The sequence below is a fragment of the Glycine soja genome, chromosome 10 (genome assembly GCF_004193775.1).
Source record: "Glycine soja cultivar W05 chromosome 10, ASM419377v2, whole genome shotgun sequence".
NCBI classification, from domain to species: Eukaryota; Viridiplantae; Streptophyta; class Magnoliopsida; order Fabales; family Fabaceae; genus Glycine; species Glycine soja.
The window spans coordinates 36,743,225-36,765,376 of NC_041011.1; the positions used below are offsets into that span (position 1 = coordinate 36,743,225).

The window sequence follows — 22,152 nt, forward strand, 5'->3', positions numbered from 1 at the left end:
AACACTTTTTATGTTTATCCATAAGTTTTCCAGAAAAGCGCATATTGGATTAAGGTACATTAGATTAGATTCCAATACATCCTAGAGCTATTAAAAATATGGATTCGTTTAAAATATGTCAACATGAGTCTAGAGTTGTTGCAGCCAGTCAACCAAGAACCGTGATAAATAATGCTTAATCATCATGATAAATATAATATTTTTAATTTTATATTCTGAATTGTTTTTCATCTTTTCGTTGTGTTTTCTCCTTGAATTTTTATTTGCAATATAAGCCCATGTTGTGCTTTCATTGGATTCTTGTTTTTGTTTCTTAATATTTAATTTTAATATTTCTTGTGAATTTCTTGATATTTTTGGCTTTGACTCATTAATTTTCTGTCTTTATTGTAGTATACGCCTTTCCGATTCTTAATGTGAGCCGCTGCTATTTGTATGTCTTAACAGACCTTAATTTTGTTGTTTATTTAGGTATTTTCCTATAGAAATTGAAATCTTGAGCTAATCTTTTTATGTTTTGATTTTGTTTTCTTACATGTTCTGCAGTGATAATTTCATAAATAAATTCATATGTCATTTTCAAATTATTGAGAATAAAAATTCTGTTACTTAGCAGAATTTATAATTTATTTATTTATAATTTTGTTGCTGAGCAGATTTTGTAATTTATTTATTTATAACTCTGTCATTGAGCTGAATTTATACTTTATTTATTGATGATTCTGTTACTCAGCAGAATTCATAATTTATTTATTTATTTATAATGTTGTTATTTAACAAAATTATAATTTATTTATTGAAAATTATGCTATGCAGCATAATTAATTATTTATATTATTATAAAAGGGTTTGTCTAACTACCTTATTTTTAATTTTAATGACCCTTAGAATTTTGACCATTGCTTTATAATTTGGATTCAACCATTATTGATATGACTATCACGTTTAATGAATGAATTGTCTTTAATTTTTATTTTATGTCATTTTTTATTCTTATCATTTATGTATAAAATTAAATTTTTTTAATTATTATTAAAATTTAATACTTAAAATTATATTAAAATGCATAAATATATGTAATAAAGTTATAAAATATTAAAATCTTAATAATTATTATTTTTAATTAATTATAAAAATCTATTCTTTATTCACTCTAGGTAAATATTTATCATGAAAAAACTTTTGGTGTATAGTTTTCATTTATTTTAACTTTTCAAAAAATGAATTTTAATTTTTTCAATTTAGTGAAATACATAAAATAGTTCTCATTTTACATTTGACATTATGATCTGATTGTTCATTTTACATATTTCAATAAATTAAAAGAAATTAAACTTAAAATGTTTCTAAAGTTAAAATAAATGAAAACTTCTTTTATAGATTTTTATAATTAACTTTTAAGTAATAAGTATAAAATTTTAATTTTATACATAAATGATATAAATAATAAATTAAAAATGATACATTAATTGTAATAGTCATAATATTAATGATAGAATTGAAAATATAAAAGAATTGTCTAAATTTTATTGATCATTAGAAATGGGTGATTTTATCCAATTTTCACTTGGAATGAGTTAGACAAACCCTTGTAAAAAAAAAAGTTTTTAACTCCTTCTATGTTCTCATAGCGGATCCCAAATCCGGACAAAGGAAGAGGGTTTTGATATTAACAAATGTAAATTATTATAGTATTTTGGATATAATTTGTGATTGAAAGTTGAGTAAGAACTTTTCCATTATAATCACATTTTAATTAAATTCAATTGACAAGAGATTTCTGAGGAGTCTCTTACTTTTTGGATAACAAACAAAGTGTCTTTAGTAACTTTTATAAATCAATTCTTATAGTGTTGATGGTAGCATCTTCATTGGTGGCATCTTTGACTGAGCGATCTCATATTTCATTGGCGTGTGGAGTGGCGTTGCCGCATTTATCATTTGGGACTGACCATGAGAGTAACATTTCTATCCATATGTTTTGCAGTCGGCGCGGCTGCCATTACCGAGAAGCATTATTTCCACCGAGTCTATGTTTGGAGGTCATTAAGAAATTTTATATGGTTAATTATTTAGTGTCCTTTTAATTGGTTTTATTCTATGCATTTTTTAGCCTAAATTATAAAAATAAGCTTCATTCATCATTTGATTGATCATGTTCTAATTAATTTTCAACCAAGTACTAGTACTTTAGTGTATAAGGATCACGTGTGTTTCTTAATCTGATTTTGTATCAGGTGAATACTGATGGTCAGAACAAATTCATTGTCTTAATGTCATATTTTATGCTAATTCCAGCTGCATTGGTTCTGTACTAGCTAATTTATCTCTGCCTTCTGCTACTTCTAGAGTTCTACCGAAACGATTGGGTTGGTTGAAATGTTCAGTTTCTGATCTCATTAGACTATTGACTTGAGTCATTTGTACGTGCTATAGTACCATTGGTTTGGTTTCCAAAGGTTGACTGTTAGTCATCTTATTAAATTTATCATGTGCTAATTTTTAATGTTGTGTTCTTATAAAATGATTGAAATGTATGGAAACTAGAAACTAATTGCCATTGCTGGATATTGTCATAATTAAAAATTAGGATAAGTTCAGTTTCAAAAGCTGTTAGACACTAATGAATACTGTGGTTTGTAAACGTTAGCCACTGATAGGCATTCAACAAAAGATAGGGACAGCATATTCATGTGATGTTGGCTATGAAAGATTTCTTGGTCCTGAGGTTTGTTCAATAGTCACTCTTTAGATTTCTTCTATTATGGAGTCCTAAATTTGTTTTTTTCTGTTGTGAATGAGTGAACCCATCTCAAGAATGAATTAATTATATACTGATGGTCTTGAGATGTATACCTGAACCTATATCATGTTTTCAACAGTTATGTTTGTGAACTAATTCCATTTTAATTTTGAAATATTTTTAACTTTTGCTTTAACGGGGTTCAAGATATAGCAAAATGAGTTGCTTGCAGATTGTCCAACTAAAGAGAATATTTTTTTTTGTTTACTCCTCTACATGTATAGCATTTTTACAAATACTTGTCTTGAAAGCATTAAAAGTATTACTAATATAGAAATATTACAATAAAGTTTGTTCCTTGATTCAAGGAATAATAAATTAAACAAATAATAGCTAATAATGATAAAGATCTTATTTTAAAACAAAATAAATCAAATCTCTGATTCATTTAATATAGGAAATTGTAATATCTTCTATTAATTCCTACACCCCCACTTAATTTGGTGCATAGATATCTAACATGGCCAACTTGCTTGCTAATTTCTACACCCGCACTTAAGTTGGTGCATAGATATCTAACATGCCCAACTTGCTTGCTAAACACTCAAGAATGGGTCTTGCTAGGCTCTTGGTCAAGATGTTAGATGTTTGCTGAATTGGAAGACATAAATGACAAGCAAATAATTCCAGCATCCAATTTCTTCTTCATAAAGTGGCGATCAATCTCAATGTGTTTCATTCTATTCTATCATGCTGAATAGGATTGTGAGCTAAACTGACTTACAACACACTCAAAAAGCAATGTTGTTGGATATGAGACAAGTAAATCAATTTTCCAACTAACCTTTGGTATCTTCGAACATCAACGGGAACACTTCCTTTTCCCTAAAGTTTCCCATTGAGATCCATGGGAGTATCCGCTGGTCTACAACCGCTCATTCCAGTTTCTTCCAAGTGGTCTAGAATATACTTCTGTTGGGAAACAACAATTCCTCTTTTTGAGCAAACAACCTCCATTCCAAGAAAGTACCTCAAGGATCCCAAGTCCTTGATCTCAAATTCTGCTGCCAAGTTCTTTTTTAGCCTAGCCAATTCAACTTCATCATCTCTAGTGAGGATGATGTCGTCAACATAGACTATTAGTGCAGCAAATTTTCCTTTAGAAGAAAATTTTGTAAATAAGGTATGATCTGATTGGCCATGGGAATATCCTTGTTTTTTTAACTGATTGGGAAAATTTTTCAAACCATGCCCTGGGAGACTGCTTGAGTCCATAAAGAGACTTTTCTAGTTTACAAACCTTTGTCCCAAATTTGTGTTTGGAGCCAGGATGACTATCCATGTATACCTCTTCCTCCAAGCCATTGTCGAGGAATGCATTTTTAACATCTAATTGGTGCAAAAACCAATCCAAGTTTGCAGCAAGTGATAGGAGAATTCTAATTGTGTTTGCGACCGGGGCAAAGGTCTCTGAGTAGTCTATACCATAGGTCTTAGTGAATACCTTAGCCACCAAGTAATAAGGAAGACTTTCTTATTTTATTCAAGCAGTAAAAGTAATGCTTATATAGAAATATTACAATAAAGTTTGTTCCTTGATTTAAGGAATAATATAGGAAACAAATAATAGCTAATAATGATAAAAATCTTATTTTAAAACAAAGTAAATCAAATCTATGATTCATCTAATATAGGAAACTGCAATATCTTCTATTAATTCCTACAATGATACTTGAGCACCCAGATATTTTAAACATCCCATTGACACATTTTCTATGTGTTTATGTCTTTCTTGTCACATCAAATAGCTATTATCGTTTGTCAGTGTATTTTATTTTTTTCTTTAATTTATTTCATGCTATTAGTGTTCTAACAAATCATAGAAAGGGGAAAAGAAAGAAAATAAAACTTCAAAGTAAAGAGAAAATATTATAAGAGTACTAATTTTTTTGTTACAATTCTATATTTATAGAGTTAGGTAGTTAGTTATGACGACTGTAAACAGTTGTCAATAACTGATATGAACCCTCATTGCACAAAGGCTGACTTAGGATTGTCTAGGATTAAACCTTGTTGGAAAATTCAGAAAATTGATTAAGAAAAGGATGGGAAATTAGCAAGATTCAAGGGCTAGGCAGTGCTAATTTCCTGGGACTTAATAAGGTGAATCTTGGCATAAAATGGATGAATGAGATGGTAAAATGTAGGTTAAGTGGTGACTGGACAGAAATATAGAAATGGCTATAACTCAAGCTACAGGGCTCCAAATGAGGTGATTCCAAAACAAGGTGAAAGCTCTCATTTTGAATTTAAATTTAGGCTCAAGAATCACTTAATTTGAACGAGTAAAATGAGAGTTATGGTCACGAGATAATTCTGGGCAGAATTGGATTTTCTGGAAATTGGAGTTTGAAAGAACAAGGTTGAAGATGAAATGGTGGAAGGAAAGAATCACTCTTTCCAGCGAGGGCAACACACAAAGGATGTGAAAGACCTTTGATATAGCCAGGAGGTTCTTGAATCACTCAAGAACTTAGGAGAATCACTCTTACTAAGATAAAAGAGATAAACTCTAATTTTTCTGAATAAAACTCAACTTATGTTTATTGATAAAATGGTTCAGCTTATATAGAAGCTTTACATCAGATTTTAGTAATGATCCACTAACCTAGAATTAAAAGAACTTAATGCCAATAACCTAGGGAATTAAAATAACTTAATGGTTGAGTGTAACTGAAATTGTGGCAACCAAAAGTCACCCCCAACAGCCATCAAGCCAGTCACCATTTGGTCTCCCAAAAGGTTGATGCCTAGGTTGCCAATTGGGTCCTTATTAAAACTTGAACTAAATCAAACTAAAGCCCTTTTAGTTGATTAACCCAAAACATATTTTTGGTCAGTCAACTTTACAAGGATTGGGCCATTATTTAGACAAACTAAACACTCTAAAATTGAGACAAAGTGGTGCCATTTAGTCCTCCTCCATTTGGACCATGATACAACTCACAACCTTGGACTTTTATCCTTGAAACTTGGGCTTGTATTCAAATAGTATGGACATCACTCGTTGAAGAGCTTCCTTGGCTTTCCTTGCTCTAGCCCTTGTCATAGGTCCTCCAAGTCCTTCCAGTGGATCCTTGTCCTTGCTCTTGGTCATGTCCTCATCAATAAATAACATACAAACTAACTATAACTAACCTCCTAACTACTAACTTAAGACACTGGAATTGGATACTACAACTCTTTGTACAAAACTCTAATACCCCCCTCCCCTCAAAGTAAATGTGGGTGAGACTTTAAGGGAGTCTCAAGCACTTTGAATTTGACTCTCAGAAAAATAAATTTGCTTGGAGAAAGTTGCTTTGTAAGAGCATCTGCCCATTGATTTAGTGCGAGAACATGGTGAACAACCATTTACTTGGCTAGAACTTTCTCTCGAACGAAGAAAACATCAATCTCCATATGCTTTGTTCTTGCATGAAGGATAGGTTTGTGGGCAAGAGCAATAACATTTTGGTTGTCATATAATACAATGGATGTGTTGAAGGGAACTTGTAATTCATTCAACAAGGTCTGAATCCAGGATTATTCTGCAGTACTTTGTGCCAAACTATGATAATATTGTGGCGGAGGGGATCCACTAGCCCCTCTCTTATTTAATATTGTGACAGAGGGCTTGACGGGTTTAATGGAAAAAGCACTAAAAGCAAACAAGTACAAGGGGTTATTGGTGGGAAAAGATGGAATAAAAATCAGCGTCTTGTAGTATGCAGATGACACCATTTTCTTCGATGAAACATCCATACAAAACGTGAAGGTCCTCAAGGCAATACTGAGGAGTTTTGAGATGGTATCAGGCCTAAAAATCAACTATGCAAAAAGTCAGTTTGGGGCGGTTGGAAAATGTGCCCAATGGTTGAATGAGGCTGCCTTGTACTTCAATTGTAGCTTACTAGTTGTACTGTTTACCTATTTGGGTAACCTCGTTGGGGCAAACCCAAAACGTTGTGTCACTTGGGAACCCATAGTTAAAAAATGGGAGAGTAGATTAGCAAAGTGGAAACAAAAGCCATTATCATTTGAGGGCAGGGTGACTCTGATAAAGTCAATACTGAGGATTCCAAAGGTGGTACACAAGCTAGTCACATTACAAAGAAGGTTATTATGGGGTGGAGACATGGATAGCCATAAAATTGCTTGGGTGAGATGAGAGACAACATCTCTATCAAAAGAAAAAGGCGGCTTAGGAATTAGAGACTTGACCAAATTCAATCAGGCTATCCTGGGATAGTAGAAGTGGGATCTATTTCACCATTAGGGAGAACTCTAGACTAGAGTGTTGGATTCCAAATATGGAGGTTGGCGAAGCTTGGATGGCAACAATTCACCTCAAGCAGTCTCCAAATGGTATGACCTAAAAAAGGGGTGCCACAATTCAGGGAGGAAAGCTAGTTCCAACATGGCATAAGATGGAATAGAGTCTTATTCAAAAGCTAGATTTTGGGAAGATGGATGGGCGGCTGATGGGATCCCTTTAAAGGAAAAGTATCCTAGACTGTACCTAAACTCGAAACAAAAAAAAAAAGCAATACATTTTGCAAATAGGAGACAGTTCAAAAGGGAAATGGGAATGGTGTCTACAGTGGAAGAGGCTACTGTTCGAGACTGAAATAAGTATGTGGGCTGATTTTCTGGAGGAAATACAAGCTATTAATGTAAATCTCCAGCTATCGGATAAATGGGTATGGACAAATGATACCAGTGGAAAATACACAGTTAGAAGTGCATACCAATTAATGGACAGGAACTAAAAAGATAATAACACAGAAACAATTTTTCATGCCATATGGAAGCTAAAAATACCAAACAAGGTAACATTTTTTGTCTGGAGATTAATGAGGGACAAATTGCCCACTAAATTGAACTTGACGCGAAGAAATATAAACTTCAATGATACACTCTGCCCATTCTATACAAAAAAGAAGAAGGAGGATGCAGGGCATTTGTTCTTCAGCTGTCAGAAAATTAGGCAGATTTGGTGGGAATCCTTGTCTTGGATCAACATGGTGGGACCTTTTTTGCAACACCCAAGGCAGAATTTCATGTAGCACTTGGTCTGCAATACACACCTTGGTATCAAGTCACAGAGATGGTTAATTTGGTGGGTGGCACTAACTTGGAGTAAATGGAACCATAGAAACATAATCATATTTTCAAACGATAGCCCCAACACCAGTAAGATACTGGATGATGCCATTTTTTTTGTTGGAGCTAGTTGAGGAACCTGGAAAAAGGATTTGACAATCTTTTTCATCAATGGTCAAGCCATATCAAAGATTAGTTTGTATCATAGCTCCACAGATAGGGATCACCAATATATACTTAAAGTTTTGGTTCTTTAATCTATCACGATTAGTTTGTATTAGGGAACCAAACCTCCACATGGGAGACTTCATTGATGATTGTAAAAATCACAGTACGACTTATACTAAAACTTACATAATATATCATATTATTTTTGCGGATAAAAAATGATAATCTACCTCTGTACTTGACCTTGCAATCAATTACTGCTTCCGAGACCACCAATATATAAGATTAGACCCAAACATCTGGCAACACCTGAAATTGACCTTTTGTGATCAATATTTGATTCCCAATCTACAATAGGAGTATCAATTTATACCATAAACGGGGATCCCCGAAGGGACTGTCCTATTCGGGGCCCACAGACAGGGACTATTTTCCCGCGGGACAGGGATGGGGATAAATATTTTGCCATAGGCACGACAAGGATGGGGACGAGGATCATTTCCCCCGCCCCACGAGTCCCCACTCTGAGGAAATTACAAAATTGCCCTTATATTTTAAGAAATCCTAACAACTCAGTCCCACTCAAAGCTGAAACCCTCAAATAACTCGTTCACTTCACTTCTCACCCTAGACCATGCCGCACCGTTCACTTCTCCATAAACTACACCATTGCCACCCAGTCCCACCGCCAGTCACCTTGGAGTGTAAGTGTTGGCTACTCTCTTCTTGCCAATTTTGTTTGCTACACATTGCCTTCATTGTTTTTTTTCCCTTGGTTTTGCTTGATCATTTCGAAATTACATTTTACATTTGAAAGTTTTAATCTTCTATTTCTTTGGCTAGTTGGTTGCTCGAATTTGATTTTTCAGGTCAAACCCATGTTTGCTTTCATGTTTTGATTACCTGAACTTCTTTTATTTCTTTGTTAGATCATTTTTTTAATTAATGGTCATGGATGGTATTACAAATTATGCCCATGGTCCATCATTGACTATATATAATTTGGGGATCAATTGTTCCAAGTTTGTTTTTCTTGTCTTTTTTTTGTAATAAATTGTTACTTTCACCAGAATGATGAATGTGGTACACTGGCCTTAAAAGTTCATGTTTAGTTTCCCATTCTATTTTCTTAGCACTTATAATGGGATTATTAGTTATTCAACAAATATTCATTGTAACAGGTAACTTAAAAGTTCTATTATGTTTGACCATTGTATAAATCCACGAATATTAAAAAATTGAATGATTATCTATTTGTTTTCACTGATAATTGTCTAAAATGTGAAACTAATTAGACCAATTCTCTTTGAATTACACCCAAAGATTTTCTAGCAATTTCACACTAACTTACATCCTGGCTCTTAGCTGTGAATAAGTTAGTGTGTTCTTTAGACTAAGTTCTTAAATTATTTTTACGACATAGTATAAATAAGATATTATACTTACTAAAAATCTAAACACTCTTGGTCAATCTGACTTTCAGTAATTCACTTTAATCTCTTTTATATATTTTCCAATGGTGTTTTATATATTCTTTATCTGATTTTATGTATTTCAATTTGATATTTATGCTACTCTTATATTTATATTGGTGACTAGTTGATCAAGACAATATTTATCATGATTCCTGGTTGACTGGCTACAACCACTCTGGACTCATGATGACTTATTTTAAACAAAACCATATTTTTAATAGCTCTAGGATGTATTGGAATCTAATCTAATGTACCTTAATCCAATATGTGCTTTATGTAAAACTTATGGATAAGAATAAAAAGTGTTACACAAAATTCCAGTTTAAATTTAATGGGGTATTTTCTTTTGCAAGCGCAAGATACTTGTTTTGTTTGTCTCTATTTTTCTTCTTGTTGTGTTTTGGAAGCTATATTCATGAAGCATTTGTAGAAGGTTGGTTTGCTAGGGGCCAGGAATGAGAAGAAAAACATATCTTGTTTTGTTTTCTTGGCTGATAGTTATCTTCAATCAAATCATATTGCTTTGGAATAGTATAGATCCATATGTTTTACTTTGTTGATGAATGAGAGAACTTAAGACTTGTTGGTTGTTCAAAATATTACAAAATAATATTTATAGTTTGAATTATTTGTATTATTATTGAATGTTATGTTTGTATTATTTCAAATTAAACTTGTTGTCCATGTTTTTTATTTGAGTTTAACTGTATATAGATTATTTGAATTTGAATATTATGTTGGTGAGACTTTTTAAGTGTTTTTTAAAACTATTTGTATTAGAATTTAAAATTAATATATTTTTAAATAAAATGGGCCCCACAGGGACGGGGTGGGGGTGGGGTAGCTGAGGGGCGAGGACGAGGAGCATGGGAGTACTCCCAACCCCCGCCCCGCCTCGTTGACATCCTAGTCCACAACACAAAGGGCCCGAACAAAGTAAGGTTGGCCCAAAACAATAGCTTGAAGATGACAACCATGCAAACTTGTTTCTTTCAAGTACATTAAGATTGTTTTCGTTACAGTTCAATATGACTCTAGGGGATTCACCATAAATTAACAAACCTGGTTCACAGAGTAACTGATCTATGGTCTAGTGATGGTCAAGCATTGTAAAGTATCCACTATAGACCTGTATGAAGTGGGATTAGTAAAGAGATCCGAGCCTATTTTACTAAGTTTACAGTTGGAGACCATGGGAGAAGAGATTGTCTGAGCTTCTGCCATTTTAGTCTTCTATAGTGAATACCTTTTATACTTGCTTTGAGTGAGAAGTAAGGACTTGTCAGAAAGAGATTTAGTCTCAATGCCAAAATAGTAATCCAGGTGACCAAGTTGTTTAAGAGAAAATTTTGAGTTTAGTTGAGTGGTTAGGTGTTGAATCAACTATGAAGAACTAGCATTAATGATGATATCATCTACATAGACTAAGAGATAAATAATGCGAGAGTCAGTCTTTTAAATGGAAAGAGAGGAATCACACTTGTTTGCCACAAAACCAAATTGAAGGAGAGTAGATTACAGTCTTTCAAACCATTGTCTAGGGCCTGCTTAAGGTCATAGAAAGCTTTATTCACTTTGCACACTAAAGTATTGGACTGTTGAAATCCAGGAGGTTGTGACTCGTAAACAGTCTCATTACGTAAGTCATTCAGAAAAGCATTATTTACATCTAATTGACCAAGATCCCACTGATTTGTAATGGCTAAAGTAAAAACAAAGTCTAATAGTAATCGGTTTTACTACTAGAGAAAAAGGTTTCAGAAATCAAACCCTTGCACTTGGTTAACTCCATTGGCAACGAGCTGAGTTTAATACTTATTTATTGAACCATATGCATTTTCTTTCACCCTAAATACCCACTTATAGCTAATAGCCTGCTTGTTAGATGGAAGAGGTATTAGATCCTAAGTATTATTCTTCATCAATGCTTCATATTCTAGTTGTATAACTGACAACCAGTTTCGAGAAGTCAATGTATGTTTCACATTCTTTGGTTCAATATGAGTTAGAAGAAGTAAAAGATTCCTAGGTAAATGATTACTTGATTTGGATCTAGTTTGCAAAAGATGAAGAAAAAGTGTTAGAAGATAAGAGGTCAAGAAGGAGAAAGAGAAAAAGAAGAAGTGTAAGAAGATGAAAGATCAGTGGTATTAGGAGAATGAGCAGTATTATTGTCAACTATTAATAGAGATGTATGCATAGTATCAAGAGACTGAAGAGACGCAACAATAGAAGCTGACTGAAGAACAATATCAAAATTTGACTTAAAAGTAGTGTCAACAGTAGGTGCAACCTGATTATTTTGAAGAGATTGAGATGAAGAACTATAAGAGAAGTTAGCTTGATGAGGAGGCTGGTTATTTATGTATGGTATGGAAGGAAAAATAAATAAAGTGAGGGAAATCCACTTGTAGCCCTTATGAGAAGTAGAATAACCCAAGAAAAGGCATTCATGAGACCTGGAATCCAATTTATGAGTATTGTAACGGCTAAGTAAGGGGAAACAACAAAAAAAGGTGTTAATGGGCAAAATTCTCCTCCCCAATCAGTTTGCGAGGTAGAGAAACATGCTTTTATTGGGGGTGTAGAAACAAGGTTATAAGGATATAAATGGTAATAACAAATTTAATGACAAAAAACGGGGTTAAAATAGCAAAGAAGGAGATGTATTTAGCAAGAGCCCTATAAAAAAGGTCAGGCCCAGCTAGGCTGCAAGCCACCTAATTGTCTGCTTGGCCTATTTTCACCCTTCTAAACACTCCTTATATTAAGGATATTGCATATTGTCCTAAATTTTAATTCTTTGTAGTTATCCAATTATTGAATCGCTCTAGAAATTATAAAATCTACTTCCTTTTCAACAGAAAAAAGCCTAAAGGCCCGGCCCATTGTTTGATATAACAAAGTTGTTAAACTAACAAAGCCCCAAATTCAATCAAGATATATAGCTGAAAGTCAATTCTAGACAACAAAGAAAGCTTACTAGTCATAGAAAAATTTAGAAAAAGCAAGTAAGTAAATAGAAGCAATTACCATTTTATTGTTGTATGCTTGAATTTGAAAAGGAAATGAAGATTAATTTTATTTGGTTTATTAAATTACTAAATAAAATTGCGTGTTACTATTTTGAGTACAATCTTAATTTTGAGTTTGGAGCCTCAGTTTAGCCCATCTTGTTTATGGGCTTGACGATCATTTTAAGGCTACAAAGTGCACATTTGGAAATGTTTGAAAACAAACATATTTAAGAAAATCACATCAAATGACACTCACAGGTTGAAACTTATGAGCTTTGAGCATGGTGTTAATGCATCTTGAGTATGCATATCATAAACTCATTATGTATTCAAACATGCAAATATTTCTTTTAAGAGAAGCAAGATTATTTCGTTTCATTAAGAATAAAAGACAAGATACAATTTGAAATACAATCATACTCATGGATACGAGCATTAAACTGAGAAGCCCTTGCAAGGGGTGAGTCATTTGGTTTGCTTGTCTCCTAGCAAAACTCACCATTGGATTTGGAATAACTATCATCCATGTTCTACATTCAAGAAGTATCATGTGGTATTCAGAAGTACCATGTTGATTTGCTTGCAGATTATCAACTAATGCCTTACAATCAATCCAAAAAATAACCTTTGAGATGTTTAACTCTTGTGCCTATTTTATAGCATGGAGCAAGGCTCATGCTTTCGCTTCCTTTGCTTCTGATCTTCCTGAATCATGCATAGTTTTTGCCTTAAAAAATGTTCCTTCCTCATTGTGTAGACAGTGACTAATACCAACTTTGTTCTCATCAATGAAAAGTGTTGCATCTATATTGATCTTTCGGTACTTCTTTTGTGGTTTTGTCTATCATGAGTATGCATCAATTGTCTGAATTGCTCTTAATGGTTGAGAGGTCTTTTGAGCATGACTTCATTCATGGAGGAATTGCATAGTGAGAGAGATTAAGATGTTTGGAGTAGTATCTACCTCATTCCAAAGTTTTTCGTTTTGTCTTTTCCAAATATACCATAAAACCATAACAATTCTTGATTGGAGATTGGAATTATTGGTTTCCCAAAGCTTGAAGGTTAGCTCACTTGCAGGTCCAACCTGGTAGAATTCTGACTCAATTAAACTCCAAAGCCCAACAACTTCCCACGTGTTTTGGACATGTTAACAGCTGAAGAAAATATGGAAGTTATTCTCAAAATTGTCATAACATTAACAACAAGTAGAAGAGCACGTGACTCCCTTGGTCTGAAGCCTAACACGAGTAAGAGGGAAGTTTCTAAGAACACACCATAAGAAAATGCTTTACCTTGGGTTGAACTTGTAATTTCATGATGAGGTTCCGATTTCTAGCTACCTTTTAGTGGTTATTTTGGATTATTTTTTCCATGACATTGTGGTAACTTGATTTGATGTTGTACTCACCATTTGCAGTTAATCTCCATATGATTTTATCATCGACTTCACTGTTTAACAGGGGGTGGGAAGCAACATTTCTCTGGTCATTGTCATTGGAAATTTGTTGTACCACAACTTGATGCCAACATTGTTGTTGGTGGTTGATGAGTGGACTGACTTTAAGATCCTCAAGGTCGAGCGGGGTAGATGAAGTGATATATGAGCTTCCTGATGCTTGCACCCAAGGTTGGCTCCAAATATTGATGGAGCTACCATCAATTCTCCACAGAATATCATCCTTGACCAATATATGTGAAGCAAAAATACTATGTCATGCATAGCTTGGTTTATGCCTTAGTTTGGCATCCAAGTATCAAATATTTGAAAAAAATTTAGCTTTGAGAATTTTAGAAATTGTAGTATTTGGGTTATTAATGAAATTCCAATCCTGCTTCCCCACCCTGCTAAGTTGAATCCATGGAGATTACGAAACCTCATACCTCCAAACTCCTTCTTTATGGAAAGCTTGTCCAAATTGAGCTAAGTTTATTCCTCTTGTCGATGCACCTTTCGATCCCCAACAAATTCAATTCAACATCCTTTGAATCTCATCCTTTAGAGTTGTTGGAAGCAAATAGATACTCATGTTGTATGAAGGGATTGCTTGAGCACAAGATTTAATTAGAACTTCCTTACCAGCTTTGGAAAGATACTTCCCCAATTAGTGATTGATGCATTTCCAAATTCGATCATCTACATAATTGGAAATTGTTTTCTTTGTTCTGCCAATGATAGATGAGAGGCCCAAGTATTTTCCAGACCCTATGATTGTAGAGACACCCAAACCAAACATGATTGTTTGCCTCAAAGATTGTTGAGTATTGGTGCTAAAAAATATATATGACTTGTCTAAAGTGATCATTTGGCCAGAAGCCCTTTCATAGGTATCAAGGATTTGAGTGGGTCTAGTTGTTTCTTTCTTTGATGTCATGCAAAATATAAAATAATTGCCACCAAATAAAAGGTGTGAGAGAACGGGTGTTCCTCTGTACACCTTTATACCATGAATATCTCCCATACACTCGACTTTTTTAAGGAGAGAGGAGAATCCCTTTGTACACAAAATGAAAAGGTAGGGTGACAATGAGTCACCTTATCTTAGTCCTCTTTTAGGTGAGATTGGTCCTACATGGTCCCCATTTATTTTGACTTGGTAGTTTACAATTTTCAAACAAAACTTCATCCAACCTATTTGTTCCTTGTGAAATCTCATTTTATCCATCACTCGGAGAAGATAACTTCATTGGACTCTATCAAATGCTTTGCTAATGTCGATTTTCAAAGCAATTTCATTGTCTTTCCTTTTGTTTAGCATCTCATATGGTGAATATATTTAGTGGCACTCATTCTCTTAGCTCTCCCTAAATATATTTTTTTTAATTTTAAGAATGAGTGGGAGAGAGAAATAAATGAGTTTTAAGATATAAACATTAAATTACCTTATTATCCGTAAATAAGTTTATTATCATAAAACAAGTAGTTAAGTTTTTTGTCCAAATAATTTGGTATGTTAGCATACCCCATTATATTTATATCCTTTTATTTCTTAACACATAATTTTGGACTATATTTTCTGAAACAACATATATCAATTAAAGTAATTTTTAGGACTATGTTTTAATAAAATACACATAATTATGGAATTTATTTTCTAGAAAACCATATATAAGTTCTAAAAAGTAATTTTAAAGCTATGTTTTAACACATTTAAAACAAAGTTCCAGAAACTACTTTTTGGAATTGATATATGTTGTTTTGAAAAGTGATTTTTGACCGTCATCGAACATTTCTTCCTTTAAGAGCTAGAATAATCACTAATGGTGGGATGCATACTTATTATGATGTTAGATGTTAAAAGACTAATACCTATATCTAAAATTTTCAATACACAAAATGTGAGAAGACAACTAATGTCTATCAACAACTTTGATTTGTGATTATTCTCACACATTTTTTATTGTGTACAAAGAAGGAGTATTATGTGCACCATATAATATATAAAGTGTACATTGAAATGTAATATCACATGGAGGAAATGTATAGTATCACATAAATTTTATGAAAAATTCAGTAATACATAAAAAAGGTTTAAAAAATAATGAATACAGAGGTTCATCGTTTATAATAAAGATTGGATAAAATATAAGATTTAAAAAATAACAAATATAGAGAGTAAAAATAGGATTTAAAAGGATATAATTGGTACTAAAAATAAAAAGGGCAGTGGTGTACTTAGCAAAGAATGTGCAAATAGCAAATGTCTTCTTTTTTATGTAAGTTATTTATTCGACTTGGTGGCCTAATATAGGATTGGGTCGGGTTTAAATAATGTGTTAATTAATTATTATTCTTTATAATTTATTATGTATATAATTTAACATTTTATTTATATTTTAATTAATTAGAAATTATTATTGTTTCAGGGTTTCATGTTATTGTTCAATCTAGATATTTTACCATTCGACTGAATTTTCTTATAAAAATACACGCTACGAGTAACTCTGTCTATCGTCCATCAACGTTAGATTTAAGTTGTTCAATTCGATCAGATTCTTTATTTCTTTCTTACTTTTTTAAAAATTAGATTTTCTTGTTTGTCATTGTTAGATTTTATTAGGTTCTTTTTCTGTTACACTTTTTGAAATCATATTTTCTTCTTTTCTGTTATCTTTAAGTGAATTAGTCATTTTTTTCATCATGTTTTATATAAAATATATACTACATTAAATAACAAAAAATGTTAAATAAACCTGAAAAAAATCGGTGAAATAAATGATGTTAACACAAGTAAGTTTTATATAAAATATATACTACATTGAATAACAAAAAATGTTGAATAAAAGTGATTTATTAAGTGAAGCAGTGATTCTTATGCGCCTCTCCCCACCGTCCGATCCATATCTCTGACCCCAATCTCCAGCCGTTCATCTCTATATTTCACTCCTCGCTCGTGTTATAAAATACACATTCACATTCTCAACTCCACCTCCATTTCATTTCCGCCCCAACTCACTCCCTCTCTCCCTCTCTCTAATTCACTCATAATACACAGGTTAGCATTTCTCCTATTATCTGCTTTTTATTCAATCGTTTTTCTTTATTTTATGCTAAACCCATTACTCTCCTCTCTGAACATTATTATTGTTTCTATTTTTAACTTTCTGAAATCGTATTGTCGTCTTCGTTATTTATCGCTTTCCTTCACTGTTTTCTTGTTCTTGAAATTACCTATTCAATTTAATTCCATCGATGAATAGACATGATGATTCTTACGCTGGTCTGTTTTTCTGAATCATCATTATAAATATAATATTTTTATTTTTATATTCTGAATTTCTTCATCTTTTCGTTGTGTTTCCTCTCTGAATTTTTATTTGCAGTATACGCCCATGTGCTTTCCTTGGATTCTTGTTTTTGTTTCTTAATATTTAATTATAATATTTCTTGTGAATTTCTTGATTTTGTTGTTTATTTAGGTATTTTCCTATAGAAATTGAAATCTTGAGCTAATCTTTTTTGGTTTTGATTTTGTTTTTTTATATTTTCTGCAGCGTTAATTTCAGAAATAAATTCCATGTCAGACTTCAGAAATTTTCAAATCGATGAGAATGAAAATTCTGTTACTCAGCAGAATTTTTAATTTATTTATTTATAATTCTGTTGCTGAACAGAATTTGTAATTTATTTATTTATAATTCTGTCACTGAGCTGAATTTATACTTTATTTATTGATGATTCTGTTACTCAGCAGAATTCATAATTTATTTATTTATTTATAATGCTGTTATTTAACCGAATTTATAATTTATTTATTTTTGATTCTGCTGTTAATGATAACTTATAATTTATTTTTTCATAATTTATTGATGATTCTGTTAAGCAGAATTATAATTTATTTATTGAGAATTCTGTTATTCAGCAGAATTAATTATTTATATTATTTTAAAAGGGTTTGAATTACTACCTTATCTTTAATGATCAATAGATTTTTGGCCATTCTTTTATAATTTGAACATATGGCTATCACCTTTGATGCATTGTCATTAGTTTCTCTTTCATATAATTTATTATTATTTTTTTCATCTCATTTATTATTTTTTCTTCATATCATTTATGTATAAAATTAAAATTTTATAATAATGAATTAAAAGTTAATACTTAAAATTATACTAAAATACATAAATATATGTAAAAAAAATTATAAAATATTAAAATCTTAATAATTAGTATTTTTAATTAATTATAAAAATCTATTCTTTATTCACTCTAGGTAAATATCTATCATGAAAAAAACTTTTGGAATATAGTTTTCAGTTATTTTAACTTTGGAAAAATGAATTTTAATTTTTTCAATTTAGCGAAATACATAAAATAGTTCTCATTTTACATTTGACATTACAATCTGATTGTTGGTACTATCTATATGTAAAATGACAGCTAGTTACCAAAAGTTAATTTTACATATTTCAATCAATTAAAAGAAATTAAACTTAAAATTTTTCTAAAGTTAAAATAAAGGAAAACTTTTTATGTAGTTTTTTTATAATTAATTAAAAATAATTATTAAAATTTTAATATTTTATAATTTGTTTAAATATATTTATGTATTTTACTATAATTTTTATTATCAACTTTTAAGTAACAACTATAAAGTTTTGATTTTATACATAAATGATATGAAACTAAATAAATGATATGAAAGAGAAATTAAAGATGATATAGATTGTAATAGTCATAACATTAATGATAGAATTCAAAATATAAAAAAATATCTAAATTTTATTGGTCATTAGAAATGGGGTGGTTTAACCCGATTTTTACTTGGGATCAGTTAGACAAACCCTTGTAAAAAAAAGTTTTTAACTCCGCCTATGTTCTCATAGCCGGTCCCAAACCCGGACAAAGGAGGAGGGTTTTGATATTAACAAATGGAAATTATTACAGTCCTCTAGATAAAATTTGTGATTGGAGATAGGGTAAATTTTTTTGCATTATAATTACATTTTAATTAAATTCTATTGACAAGAGATTTCTTAGAAGGAGTCTCATGCTTTTTGGAGAGCAAACAAATTGTATATAGTAACTGCTATAAATCAATGCTCACTGTTGATGGCACCACCCTCATTGGTGAATGGTGACATCTCTGCCAGAGCAGTCTCATATTCCATTGGCTTGCGCATTTATCATTTGGGACTGGCCGTGAGAGTAACATTTCCATCCATGTGTTTTGTTAAATTTTATTATTTAAATTGAATAGGGAGTTTCATGCTATAGATCTATTTTTACTGTTTCTTTTATGTATCCACTGTGATTCATTGATTATATTACTTTCCAGTCATTCGTAGGTTATTATTGAGTTATGTTTTTGCGAGTTTTACTTAATTGTTTAATGTGCTTCTAGTCTATTAGATGCTAATTTATTATTGAAAAAAGCAGATATGAATAAACTGGGAACATAAAATTTCTTCGGTGCTTGGTAGAACACAGAGCTAAAAGCTAAGTCGGTTACAAGAGTCTCACTATTAATATTATGAGTAAGATGTTAAACCATCATCTCTTGTATTTTATTAAAGTGGGCAATTTAAGATCTTGTTGGTAATATTGCTGCAGGCACAGTGAGCAACCGTCTGTCAAAAGTTGATAACTGGCAAAGAATCAGTTTCAGCCCCTGCTTCATTTAAGCAACAATAAGTTTGACAAATAATCAGTTTCAGCACTGCTTGAACTTTAAGCAACAATAAGGTTGGATTAATTCATTTGGTATTTATCATGTGATTAAGTCTCTGATAGTTAATTTTTTCTTTTTGAAATTGCCTTGTGCCTTATTTCTCTCTTTATGAATTTTTGCGAATTCATCTATAAGTTGAGAGACATGATGAGTTTTTCATTGCTCCGTGTTTGGGAATCACAATGACTGATAACAATTGCCAATTTCTGATCTTCAAATGTAGATAATTTGTCTTTTTTTTTAATTTCTAGAAAATTTTGTTGCAGTAGAGAATTTTGTGTGTTAATGGCTCTGGTTTTCTGCTTTTTGTCAAAGTATTGGTATTCTTCTTAATGTGAGTGTAGATTTTATCATGCATGAGAATCGTTGCTATATATATTCTTTGCAATCTCAATTTTTCATTTCTGTAGATGTGTTGCAATTGAAATCTTTTATTATTGCTTTAGCTTTTGATTTTGGTTTCGGCAGTACTGCATGTGAAAGTTAATCAAACACTGCATTTTATGATTATAGGATGTAAAAAAAATTTATACTGGGTGTGTATTTTAATGAATTGAATTCTATTGAAACAATGCCTAAATTGTCAATATATAGCATAGAATATAATACGTTTCCAAAAATGCTGTATATATAAAACATGGAGGTGATATATGCCGCTTGTTTGAATGAGTGAGGTCTAATGTCCCTAATACTGAGTTTATATATTGTTTGGACAAAAAGCGGTGTCTAAGTTCTATGTTTAGTAACCTCGCAGTCTTGCTCCCAAGCCTAACACAACTTGTAGTCTTGCACTCGGCGCAGCAGCCAATACTCGAGCTTGCTCATCCTTGGCCCGAGTGGGTCCAACTCATGAAGTGCTTGCTCGACAAGGGATACTTCTGTAGTGAAGAGGGAAAAATGTTATGCAATGCTGGTATGGGCATGAAGGATTTCAATGTCATTAGAACCGTGTGCCTCAATTTTGGTAGAGACCACTTTCATCTTTTAAGGTAAAATATACATTTTAAAAGAAAGTGTTCCTTGGATTGCTTATGGCACATGATATAATCTGTTTGATGTTAGTTAATCATTGGTTTATTCTGTTTGTACAAAGGTTTGGCCGTGATTTAGAACTCTGGGACAGACTGTGATATTCAATTGGACAAGAACCTAGGCTTGATTTATACCATTTTTATATTTCATATTTGAGTTTGTACCTTAATGGAAGCTTATTTTTACGGTTAAGAAACGATGGAGTATGGTTCCTTATTATTGGCAAAATTCCTCTTAATTACATAGTTTGGAGCGTAGGTTTTATTATGATAATTTTATTCTTATATTGTGTCTGCTGGACAGGAGATTTCATAGATAAAGGAGGGTATTTCAACAAATAATGCATGCTGGGAAATTGGAGAATCACCAGTTAAGTTAGTGGGTTGAACATTAGTTAATGACCTTTTTGGAAACCTATTCTGTTCATATTGTTTTTATTGGTCTAAAATTTCCCATGTAGCCTTCATTGTGTAAGATTGAAATAACTAATTCTCCTCTCCAGAGAATCTCACTTTCATGCTAGAGATGTCATTTTTGGTTCTCCGAGTTGTGTAATGGGAGAAGGTAAAGGAATTGGATTGGCTAAGTGGAAATTTAATTTTATATATATACATGAGACTTGCCATTATATTATTCAAATGTGAATAACAAGGAAGATCTATTTGATTAGAAAATGGGAAATTTTGGGTCTTCATAAGTGAAATTTTGTGTTAAAGTGGGAAGCATAGGAGATTAATAGAAAATGTGTTGCAGGAAAATGGTGGATGACTCAAGCAAAATATTATTGCTATGACTTCTTGTCTGCTGCTCAATCATTTTGTTCCAAGTAATATGTTTGGAGGTCATTAAGAAATTCTATATGTTTAATTATTTAGTGTCCTTTTAATTGGTTTTATTCTATGCACTTTGTAACCTAAATTATAAAAAATAAGCTTTACTCAGCATTTGATTGATCCTGTTCTAATTAATTTTCAACCTAGTACTAGTACTTTAGTGTACAAGGATCACCTGTGTTTCTTAATATGATTTTGTATGATATATACTATTAACTATTTTTGACATCGTATTTAACATTCTACGTCAATTCATTAATTTAATTAGGAATAATGAACACTTTGTTTATTTGTAAATGGTCACAAACTTGCAATTAGAAATAATAAAAACCTACCCAGCGATGTCTATAAACAACATGCTACCTGAATTTTGGTAATGAATTTATGCTAGTATAGTTGGAGAAGCTTTCTGAGGCATCATTTCTCCAATAGAAAACTTATCATGCAGTATCTTAGGGGGTTAGATAGTAACCAAATGGGTCAGCATAAAATAGAGCTTATTGTAACAAATTTTTTGCAACATGTCATATCACCTTGGAAAATTGGATATAAACTTAGACAAAGTAT

The 22,152-nt window shown here is 31.9% G+C and overlaps 1 long non-coding RNA gene, 1 other non-coding gene and 1 pseudogene across 5 annotated transcripts; all 3 read left to right on the plus strand.

Annotated features, from left to right (window-relative positions):
* The first annotated feature begins 537 nt into the window (after positions 1-537).
* On the plus strand, positions 538-619 carry LOC114372757 (annotated as a pseudogene).
* A 16,193-nt stretch (positions 620-16,812) lies between these two features.
* LOC114370227 lies at positions 16,813-21,443 on the plus strand. Of its 4 annotated transcripts, none has more exons than XR_003657797.1 (5): positions 16,813-17,044; positions 19,429-19,526; positions 19,603-19,734; positions 20,441-20,709; positions 20,814-21,443. It is a non-coding gene; the product is annotated as an uncharacterized LOC114370227 (long non-coding RNA). The 4 variants fall into 4 exon arrangements; XR_003657799.1 differs by having other exon boundaries at positions 16,815-17,044; positions 20,464-20,709; positions 21,056-21,443; XR_003657796.1 differs by having other exon boundaries at positions 16,816-17,044; positions 20,464-20,709.
* Positions 17,535-17,626, plus strand: LOC114372756. Its single transcript, XR_003658323.1, has one exon. It is a non-coding gene; the product is annotated as a small nucleolar RNA R64/Z200 family (small nucleolar RNA).
* Positions 21,444-22,152: the final 709 nt, after the last annotated feature.